Raw genomic sequence first — 10,636 nt, forward strand, 5'->3', positions numbered from 1 at the left:
TCCAGCCTGGATCTTTGGTTAAATCACGACTAAAATTGTTTAATAGTGATGAAATGGATCACTGGGAACTGTTTAAAAGCAATGCAGTGTCTGTCCAGCAGTGCTGCTGGAAAAGCAGGGCTTGCTCCCCTACCCAGACGCACAAAGAAAGGGGGAGGAGGATCCAAGCAGCTTCAAAAAGCATCCAGAGCAATTATCTGAGGAAAACACCAGTTTATCAAACTCACCCCACCCATTCATCTTCAGCAGTATCAAAGTGCTAATCTCTCCCATCCCCAAGGGCTTTTGTGATTGATCATTACACAGCTCTCCCCTGCTCAGAACAGGAGCCCAGGATTTATTCTGAATACAGCTGTATGTTGTGCTGAGATAAGGGACAGAGCATAAAAGAATCTTGCAAATGTTGGTTGAATGTAGTTGTGATGAAGTGGAACTGAAATATCAAAATAATAATAATGATTTTTAAAAAGTAGTTTGCCTTAAGTTTTTGCAAGAATACAGAGCCTTCACAGGAGCAAGTGAAGCTTCAGCTCTTGGAGGGAAATGTCACAAGTAAATTCTTTGCTCCAATAAATGCAAGTGGCAGCAACTATTGTTGTAAATAAAACACAACTGCATTTGATTAAATCTATTTCCTTACCCCCATGTACTCCCCAGTGCTGAAAACAAGACAAATGACATCAGTGGTTTTGCATGCTGAGAGGATGGAGCCCTAAAGTTCTCTCCAAATGCTGTTTGCACATGAGGGCTGCACATGTCTTCATTGTGGGGGGAAACAGAGGCTGAAGTTCAATGTTTTAAGTCACTGGAAAAGAAAATGTGCAGCTGCTCTGCCTTACCAGCTGGGGAAAGGCCTGGGCTGTCTCTAATCCCTCCAATCTCAGGTCTGTATGGGTTTTTTTGTTGTTTGTGGTGGCACAGCAGCTTTGTGCTGGTTGTCCTTCCCCAGAACAGTGTGATTTGGTGACCTCCCCTGCCAAAGTCCTTCCCCACACCTGGACCTGGCAGGACCCACTGGGCTCAGGGGTTTGAGCCTTTCCCTCCATGCTAAGCTCTGCTCTCCAGCCCTGGCCAGGGGCTGACCCAAGGAATGGGAGTGGAGGAAGGTGTTCCTGTTCTCCTCAGTCCTTGGAAGGGGTGATGTTTTCATCTCTGTGACCATCTTGGCCCTCTGCACTTTTCTAGCTGGTAAAGTTGCAGGGGTAATTTCCCAGGAGATAGAGCAGGAAAAGAGGAAGAAACCCAACAGAAATGCAGGGTGTGGGTGTACCTCTGTGGGCTGTGTGTCATTTTGTTTGTTTTTCAGGGTTTGGAACAGACACAGATGCACATGAGTTCTGCTGCACTCTCCCCACTCATCCCAAACCTTGCTCTTGGCAGGCTGTAGTAGAGACCTGCTTCAGAAATTCCCTATCTTGTGCGGGATGAGGATGAAATGTTGATTTTCCCTTGCTTTCAGCTTTTGCCAGCATGTCCTTTCTGTGCTGGAAGGGTGAGATGAGCCCTCAGTGCTGAATATATTCCTTGTTTGTCCATGTGTGTGGATGGAAGCTCCAAGCTGAGCACAAACCGCTCATGCCTTGTATGAAATTTAATTTTTTTAAGCCTTACCCAGAGCTTTAGAACTCCCAAGGAGTGTGGCTATCCATAACCCACTGGTGTCACCTCCCACCTCAGTTTTCTGCATGCACCCAGTCAGTGCAGGAGGAAAGAGCCACCCTTACCTGCCCTGGTGACACTGTTCAGCCTTCTCTGGACACAAGCACACCACAAAGTGCAATAATTGCCTTTTACTTACAACAAACTGGCAGAGCTGTCTCAGGGTTTGTAAGAGAGACAATTAAAGATTTTACATTGTTTTCTTCAAAAGGAGAAATAGACCTGGGGGTTCCCTAATAGTCCTCCTGATTCTGCATCACCCTCTCAGAGCTCGGTGTTGTTGTGGGTTGCATTTATTATGAGCCACTTATTATCCCTAATTATTGAGCAGGGGGTAGGGCTCTCGGTAGCAGGCAGAGTTGTGACTTGATGAACACTCAGCTGTCTCTATTTAAGATAAAATTACTGTAATTAACAAATCGATCAACCCTGCTTTCGCTTTGCCTGCCTGGGACAGAACAAATGGGCTAAATGAGACCTATTTAGCACAAAAGTAGAGAAAGGGGTTTGCAGACCTCAGGATACACAGACTCAGAGCTTTTTTTGTCACACACTGCTTTTAATGGTAATGTCACATAATTGTCTCTTGTTAGGCAATTTTGTCTCGATCAAGAGGCACCCACGCTGCACTTTGTTCAGCTCAGAGGCAGCGGGTGAGCAGCCAGGTGGGCTGTTGGGTTAAATCCTCCCCCTCCAGCAGGGCTGGGCTGGATTCCCTGGGTGCTGTGCTCACTTGTGACTCTTACCAGGTTGTTTGCAGAATTTATGTCTTTGAGAGTAAGATTGATTCCTTCAGTTGTCTTTAGTTGAGCAGATGTCACCGTCTCCAGTTCCCCAGTTGCTGCTCCTCACGTTGCTTTGGGGTCTGAGGGTATCTGTGCTTTTAGCTCCAGGAATCCTCCCAGCCCACTGGTGTGGGAATCACTCATCCCCAGCTCTTCTTCCAGAGCCATGTGCTGTCTGAGAAGCATTTGGTGATAGGGATTTGTCCCTCTTTGTCAGTTTCTCTGGGTCTGGATTGAAGGCACCTGAGATGGTAGTTCGTGTTTGGACTCAGGTGTTTATTATTTCTTATCAGTGAAACAGCTTCACAACCATGAGTTCTGCAGCTTTTCATTAGTAAGGCTCAAAATGGCCAACAATCTCTTGGTACAAGGTCTTTTAAGACTAAACTATCCAATTGAGAAATGACACCTGGATTATTTTCCCTTTTAACCCAATAACTGGTTCCTCGAAGCCTACAGTGTGGAGTTTTCAGTCCAATCACAGAACATCACCCAAAGCCATGAAGAAGAAGGAAGAAGGTAAAGAAGAACAATCTGCCTCTGCCCTAAAACTTCCATCTTGCTTCATATCTATTTCTATATTCTAAAACCCCAAACTCTAAGTTTTCCACCCTGTGATATAACACTAGTAACCAACTACACACCCGTAATCCCAGTGCTATCAATCAATTTTGCAACTCTTCTCCACAGCCTCAGCTCAAATGCAGTTCTCTCTTGCCAGTCTGTGCCTTTCATCAGAGAAAGTTTAAAATTCTCAGCATCCAGGATCCCAACACCTGTTGAAGCTTTTGTGGTGCGTCTGTGCAGTCTGATAATCTGACACTGTGTGTGCTGTCACCCATTGTCCCTCCCTGGCCAAGCCAGGATTGTGTCACATCCACACCTGTACTGAGGGTGATCCCGTTAAGGAGGTGAGATGCTGGAGGGCCAAGGAAATGCTCTGTTTCATTGGGTTCTGCCCTGCTGGGAAGTGAACTGGGAAAGGGTATGTCTGCTACATCTAGACCACAATATGGGGACCAGCTGAGGGAGCTGGGGCTGTTCAGCCTGGAGAAAAGGAGTTTAGGCTGGACCTTATCCCTCTTTACAACTACTGGATAGGATATAGCCAGGTGGGTTGGTCTATTCTCCCAGGTAACAAGTGACAAAAGAAGAGGAAATGGCCTCAAGTTGTGGCAGAGGAAATTAGAGAATAAGAAAATTTGAGAGTTGGAGAATGGAAAAAATTAAAGAATTTAGATTAGAGAATTTAAATTAGAGAATAGGAAAAATTTCTTCATTGAAAGACTGGAACAGGCTGCCCAGGAAAGGGGTGGAATCACCATCCCTGGCAGTGCTCATGAGATGTGTGGAGGTAGCACTACAGAATGGGTTTGTGTCAGCCTTGGGTCTCTCAGGAGGATGGAGCTGCTGCTCCTCTCAACTTCACCTGGGTCTGCCTGCACATGCTGTGTGGGACCATCACAGCCACATTTATTTCAACAGATTGTTAAAAAAATAATCTGTAAGTGCTTCAATGAACTGAACTGCTTGACCTGGAGAGTTGTTTTCATTCTGGCCTTTTTTTGTATCAGTCAGAGTGAGTTCATCCTCGCTGTCCCCACACCTGCAGGCGGCAGTGAGGGGTGACAAGGGCATTAGGGCAGATATGGATAAATGGGGGGCATTTTATAGGCCTGACCTGTACCACTGATGGCTCAGCATTTCAGAGGGCCTGGTTCTGTGGCAGGCTCTGTGGCTCTCCCCATTTTGGGGCTGCTGTGCTGTGCCCCAGGGCTGTCCATGGCTCTCCACTGGGCATCTCCATCCCGCTCCGGCTGGGAGGGACAGCGAGTGGCTGCTGTGACTGTCACATAGGAGAAGGGAAAGCCCGTGCTGAAGCGTCCAAGGCAGAGCCAGGAGCATCTGAAAGCTTCATTAGGCGGGCTTTGTTCTGACGGCGCAGTCAGGCGGGGAGATAATGCCCGGAGTGTTATCAGCCATGTGCAGGAGGCTGTTGCATAGCAACCCCGATGGGGGGACCGGGCCGCCAAAAGAAACACTCATTTTCTGCAATTTGGAGGCATTTCAAACGGGAGTTCATTGCTGATGGAGGATTCGCTGAGGTTTAACATCACTTAAAGAGATGGCAGCTGGTGTTGGTCTTGTTTTAGCATCATGTGGGTGCACACTCACCAGGTAAATGAACCTGAGAAAATCCAGATTTTGTTCGGGTTTTCATATGCTGGTTTCCATCCCTTTGTCCTGCTGGGGCTTGAAATGGGATGAGGATGGGAAATTTCATTGTTTCTTTCAGGCCTGATGTAAAGGCATCCCCAGGGATCCCCTCTTGGTACCACATTGGTCACTGCAGGTGAGGAGGGTGATGGTGCTCCCTCTTCCCTCTGAGCCCTGTTCAGAGTAAAGTGCAGGAAGGGCAGGGTTCTGCTGCTACATCTCCTTGCCAGGCTGGAAAATTGGTCAGAATTCAGAGGAACCACAAACCTACCACACCTGTAAGGCTGTTAAGGAGCACTGGATGTAAGAAGAAAGAGATTCATCAATCAGCTTTTGTCTGCACCTTGAGATGTTGAGGCAAACAGAGGCTGCCCAGGCCTGTTTTGAAGGGCAGCATGATTATTTGGTGCAAGCAAGAAACCAATCCCAGCTCAGGGCAGGGCATCCTGTGCTCCCCCTGTCCTGCTGCAGCCCTGGCTGTCTCACACAGAAGGGGCTCAAGGAGCTTTTTTAAACTCCATCTTTGGTGTGAACTGTGCAGAAAGAGCAGTGGGGTCGAGTCAGTCTGCCCTGGAAGAGAAACTGGGATGCCCAGACCTCATGAGGGTGTCCCTAATGGGGACATTATTTATACATTATATATATATACACATAATCGATTTGTCTAGATTTTGGTAGAGGGATTCACATGTTCCATGTGCCATCTATCTGGATGATGTACCTGGCTCTCCAAAAGCCTGTGTGGATTTGCAGGCCCCTCCTTGTCCACTCCTCTCTGGTGCCTAGAACAGAGAGGCCATGCCTGAGTGCTCTCAACTGGAAAGATTAACTGAGAATTAACAACTACAAGATATTTATTGTGCTTCTGTGGCCTCATACATTAATGTGGAAATCCCTTAATTTTTTTTAAATTTCATGTTTTATTCTTTGTTCACCTGTTGCTGTCTGAATTGCCAGGTACCAGCAGGAGGGTGCTGGCACTGGGATCTGTTGTGGAGGAGACATTAAATGAACATCCCCTGTGTGGCCTCACCTGCTGAGAATGTGGAGGCATTTTCTGTCACTGATCAGCTCATGCATCGAGTGACAGCAAGCCCAAAGAATATTATTTGTACATGGAAAACTCTTTTCTTTGCTCTGTCCTCTGATTTCAGCCTTTCAATATTAAACAATAATACATCTTCCCTTCTTATTAACAATTCAGTTTGAAGACTGATTCAGATTAACTTGGGCTCTCATTGTATTAAGCACTTTAGGAAAAAAAAGCCATAGGAGCTCAGGATGTTTATGAAAAGCAATTTCCTCAATGCCAGGCAGTTTAATAACTCCATGGCCATGGCATTCAGGCTCTCATTTATTTTAAACTGTGTTTCCAAACTGTGACGGGTCAATAATAAAGAAGGCAGGGTGACAGATTTTGTGTGGAAGGGAGCTAAAAGGAAAAAAGCACATTCAGACAGGAGCACAGAGAATAGTGTGCTCTCGTGTCTGACAAATTAAAGGCTCATTTGAAAAATAAAGTCTTCTAATAATCAATATGGCCCTACTGAACTATTGAGAGCAAGGTAAATTTTGGAGCTATATATGACAAAAGGGAGAAAATTCTGATCCTCTTATCCAAACTGTTTCCTTGCAACAATAAAATTATTCTTTTATGTACTGGTCTGGATTTTCCTTTAATCAAGTCTCTGGTGGAAGCAGACACATAGCCCCAGGCAGGTTTTGCACCTGAGACCTCCAATCTACTCAAGCAATAAACACAAACATCACAGAGTGCGTCAAGTGACTTGTTAAAATATTGGAAATCAGTACCATGTAGGAAACAAAGTGAGTTAATAGTATTTGTTGAAAACACCTTTTACAAACCACACGGGACACTGAGCAGGTCAAGTGGAATGTGTAGTAACATTCACCCATCTCCCGCTTCCCTCTATGGATATCCAGGCAGAGGTTTTGGTGGGTTTGGGTTTTATTATCTCCCCTTGAAGCCTGGAACATGCAGAAGAACTGAGCTGAATGCTCTGTGCTCTGTCCTGCTCTGCTTGTGTGAACTTTGCTCAGGAAGGGCTTTTCTTCTGCATATCCCATGTGCAGGGCAGCAGGTTCAAAATGTAAATAAGCTTCAAAAAGCTGGAATACTCAGATTGCTGTTAGCATACAGGGATTGGAAAATTGATTTCTGTTGGTCACATACCCTTTCAGATTACTCCTAGTACAAAGATACCCCCTTCTCTATGTGAAGCATGCAGGATTTCTCCTGAATTATCCAAATATTGAACTTGATTAAACTCAACAGATCTATCTGTTAGATAATTTCTGTGAATAATTAGGTAGGGAGGTTCTCTCTGCCATTTGCACCCAGCTGGAAGTTGGGCTGTGCTGGCCAGGGAGCTGAGCTGCTTCTACTTTTATTTTAGTTAAACAGAATATTTATAAATCAGGTGCTCAGCCTGAGTGTTTATTTAAAAGTCCTAACATTTTCCTTAATGCTCCTGAGTGCTCACTCATTAGAAGCTCACACTGTGAGTCCTTAGGAATTCATGAGATGTTTTCTGTGTCTGGGTACTTTAAATAAATCTCACAAGTGCACACTGCAGGGCCTGGGTAGATGAACTGCTCTGAAAAGGCTTCACACATTAATCTTTACCTTCCCCAGCTTGGCAGGAGGATCTGCACCAAAATCTTGGTTGGATGCCCTTGGCAGGAGGAGCTGCACCAATTCTGTTGCCTGTTGATGGACTTACCTGTGGAATTTCACATTGGAAACAGAGGTTTCAGTGTGGTCAGGATGACACCAGGGCTGCAGGTGATGCTGTCCCCAGAGGTGAATAATGGTGTGAGCTGGGTGGGTTGAGCTTTGCTGGGAGCCAGATGTTCCCTCAAGCTGCTCCATCACTCTCCTCCTCCTCCTGGACAGGGGAGAGAAGATTTAGCAAAAAGCTTTTGGGTTGGGATCAGGGCAGGGAGAGATCTCACCTTTACCACTGCAGGAAAAACAGACTTGACTTGGGGAAATTAGTTCAATTTATTACCAACAAAATCAGAGTGGAGTAATGGAAAACACAAACAAATCCTAAAAACAGCTTCCCTCCACCGCCTCTTTTTCCTGGGCTCAGCTTCACTCCTGGATTCTTTCCCTGCTCCCCACAGTGGTGCAGGGAATGGGGTTGTGGTGAGTTCATCACACACTGACCCTGCTGCTCCTTCATTTGCAGGGGAGGACTCCTCAGAATCCTCCCCTGCTCCATCAGGGGGTCCCTCCCATGGTAGACAGCTTTCCCTGAACTGCTCCAGAACTTCTCCTTTCCTACAGGCTGCAGCTCTCCCTGAGCTTCTCCAAGACTGGCGTTTCCAGCTCTCCAGGCACTGCTCCAGGGTCACCCATGGGGTGCAGCCCTTCAGGAACAGGCTGCTCCAGCCTGAACCCCCTTGGCATCACAAGTTCTGCCCAGCACAGGCTCTTCTCTCCACAGGTCCTGCCAGGAGCTCTCTCTCTCAGTGCTGTGGCACCTCAATGATGCTGTGTGTGAGACCAAGACCTGGATCTAAAGAGAAGCAAACCCAGCTCCTGAACACCCAAGGAAGGTCAGGCATTAAAATATCTCCATCCCTTACCTGCTTCCTCCTCCTGCCCTGGATCTCTGTGACCCAGTGAGTCAGGACTCTGGGCAAGGAACCACAACTTCCTGAAGGGAGGCTGCAGCCAGGTGGGGTTGGTCTCTTCCACAGGGCAGCACTGACAGACCCACAGGACACAGCCTCAAGCTACAGCAAGGTTGGATATTTGTTGTCTTATATATTACAACTGTTGTATTATGATTATATGTTGCCTTATATATTAAGAGTTCTTTTATCATTGTAGTGCAAGGATTCCATATCACCAGAGCTTCCTACCTCCTCAATGTTTCTCATAGGCAGCTCCAAACACTGACTGTTCCTGGTCCTTACAGCAGCCATCTGACTCCAGTCCTCACCAATCCACTCTTTTATGCCACTTGTTCTTATTGGTTATAGGTGTTGTCTGTTATCATCCGGCCTGCCCCTAATCTTTAGTAATTGGTTCCAGCTGCAACTCATTGGGGGATAAGATTACATTCTACATTATCTTCATTCACCCATACTGTGTCCCCCTACAGATATTAGGAAGAAATTTTTCACTTTTTATTATTCAAAAGAATAATAAAGTCCTGGAATGCTCTTCCCAGGGAGGTGGTAGAGTCACCATCTCTGGATGTGTTTAAAAAAACACTGGACATGGCACTTGGTGCTATGGTCTGGTTGAGGTGTTAGAGCATAGGTTGGACTTAGAGGTCTTTTCCAACCTCATTATTCTGTGATTCTGTGATCCCTCCCATGATGAGAGTGCTGCAGCTGGCAGGGTAATGAGACGTAAATGTGATGGAGCCTGAGCTGCCATTCCCCCTCTGCTCCTGCTCAGTGCCCACACTCTACCCTGGCCCTGTGAGCACCTGCAGCAGGATGCAGAGATGCACAGGGACACATTTCCCTCCTCTGCTGCTTCAAGGACTTGATTTTTTAAGGCTTCCATAAGAAAAGTGCTTACACTGGCAAGGATTAAGCGGGGAGGATGTGCTATGCCTCATCCTCCTGCAGTCCTACCCTCAAGGATGTCTCTGCTCTGAAATCCATCTCTGATCATCTCCTGGTGGTTTGGCTGCAGGGGCTGCCAGGGTGTCTCAGTGTGGGCAGCAGGGGTGCCTGCATTGCTGCATCAGCTGCCCAGAGCCTGCATTGCTGCCTGCTGCTTGCCTGCTTTTGTATTCCCTTGATTTAAAGCCATCCTGCAGCATCTGGGGGTTCATTTTGCTCAGATGTGCTACTTACATTTGTAAGATTTGAAGAGAGCAAGAATTATCATCTTAATTCATAATTTCCAGGCAAAGATTGTGGGTGCTTGTTTTCCTTGTCTGTTCATGTTTTGGCTCACAGAGGATTTGCTTTCTATCTGGGTTTGGAGGGATGTGATTTCTTTGTTTGATTTTCCTTCCCAAATATCCTGTCAGCTGCATACTGAAGGAAAACTTCTGTCTGAAAAATAGAGGCATGCCTTATTTTAGGCTTCCCTGCCCTAATCTCTGCTCAGGTAGCTGGAATTGTGTGCAAAAATGATGGAGACAGGAGATAATCTGCCAGTCTTGACTGTATTCAGCTCTGGTGGTGATGTCCCAGCTGTTTCCAATCTTCACCTTGCTGGAGAACCCATTTCCATGATGATAATCATTTGTCAGCTTTTAATCTCCCAGTGCAGATGTGACAAAATAGTTTCATAATCCTCTTGCGTGCATCAGGCTGCTCACTTCTATTTTGGGAGAGCAGGGCTGACTAATGTGCAGCTCTGGCTGATGGTGTGTGACACTGCTGTGCCAAAGGCTGTCACAGTGCAGCAAAAGCCTCCAGAAAGGGGGTGAGTGCAGGGATTTCTTAGTATCAGTTGGAAACACAAAGCAAAAACATCACAGAAAGGCTGGAGAGAGCCCTGATTTGTGACTCACGGGAGTCTCTGGGGCAGAGCAGGGAGGGACATCCCCCTGCTGTCCCTCTGCAGCCTGGCCCATTGCAGCAGCGCCAAAAGCAGGGGCTGGTGACTCAGAGCTGCTCCAAAGGCTGCAGAGCAGGCAGTGGCTGCTCCCCTGTCACGAGGGATGCCAGCATCCCCTCATCCCCAGGGACAATTCTGTGAGTCACCTGTGGGATGAGAAAGTGCAGGGATAATGGGGAACAATTCGAGCATTGTGTCATCTGAAGCGTGCTTTGCTTGTGGGAAGGGGATAAAACACTGAAATCTAATGGAGCTGCATTGAATGTGAGGGAACATTGGATGTTATGACTAAATATTCCATCTTCACTTGCACACGTGGCCATTTCACTGTGTGTGCTTGTCTGACTTGGTCTCCTTAAAGCTGAGAGAAACGAAGGTCAAACACTCATCCCAAGTAAGAGTCTAGACATTCAAT

At 46.6% G+C, this 10,636-nt stretch overlaps 1 long non-coding RNA gene across 2 annotated transcripts; it reads right to left on the reverse strand.

The window, feature by feature from the left end:
• Positions 1-3,039: 3,039 nt before the first annotated feature.
• On the reverse strand, positions 3,040-8,636 carry LOC135456246 (uncharacterized). Of its 2 annotated transcripts, XR_010442482.1 has the most exons (4): positions 8,556-8,616; positions 8,277-8,426; positions 7,406-7,570; positions 3,040-5,443 (listed from the first exon to the last, which is right to left on the reverse strand). It is a non-coding gene; the product is annotated as an uncharacterized LOC135456246 (long non-coding RNA). The 2 variants fall into 2 exon arrangements; XR_010442481.1 differs by lacking the exon at positions 8,277-8,426 and having other exon boundaries at positions 8,556-8,636.
• Between the last annotated feature and the right edge of the window lie 2,000 nt (positions 8,637-10,636).

This window comes from Zonotrichia leucophrys, chromosome 20, assembly GCF_028769735.1.
Source record: "Zonotrichia leucophrys gambelii isolate GWCS_2022_RI chromosome 20, RI_Zleu_2.0, whole genome shotgun sequence".
NCBI lineage: Eukaryota > Metazoa > Chordata > Aves > Passeriformes > Passerellidae > Zonotrichia > Zonotrichia leucophrys.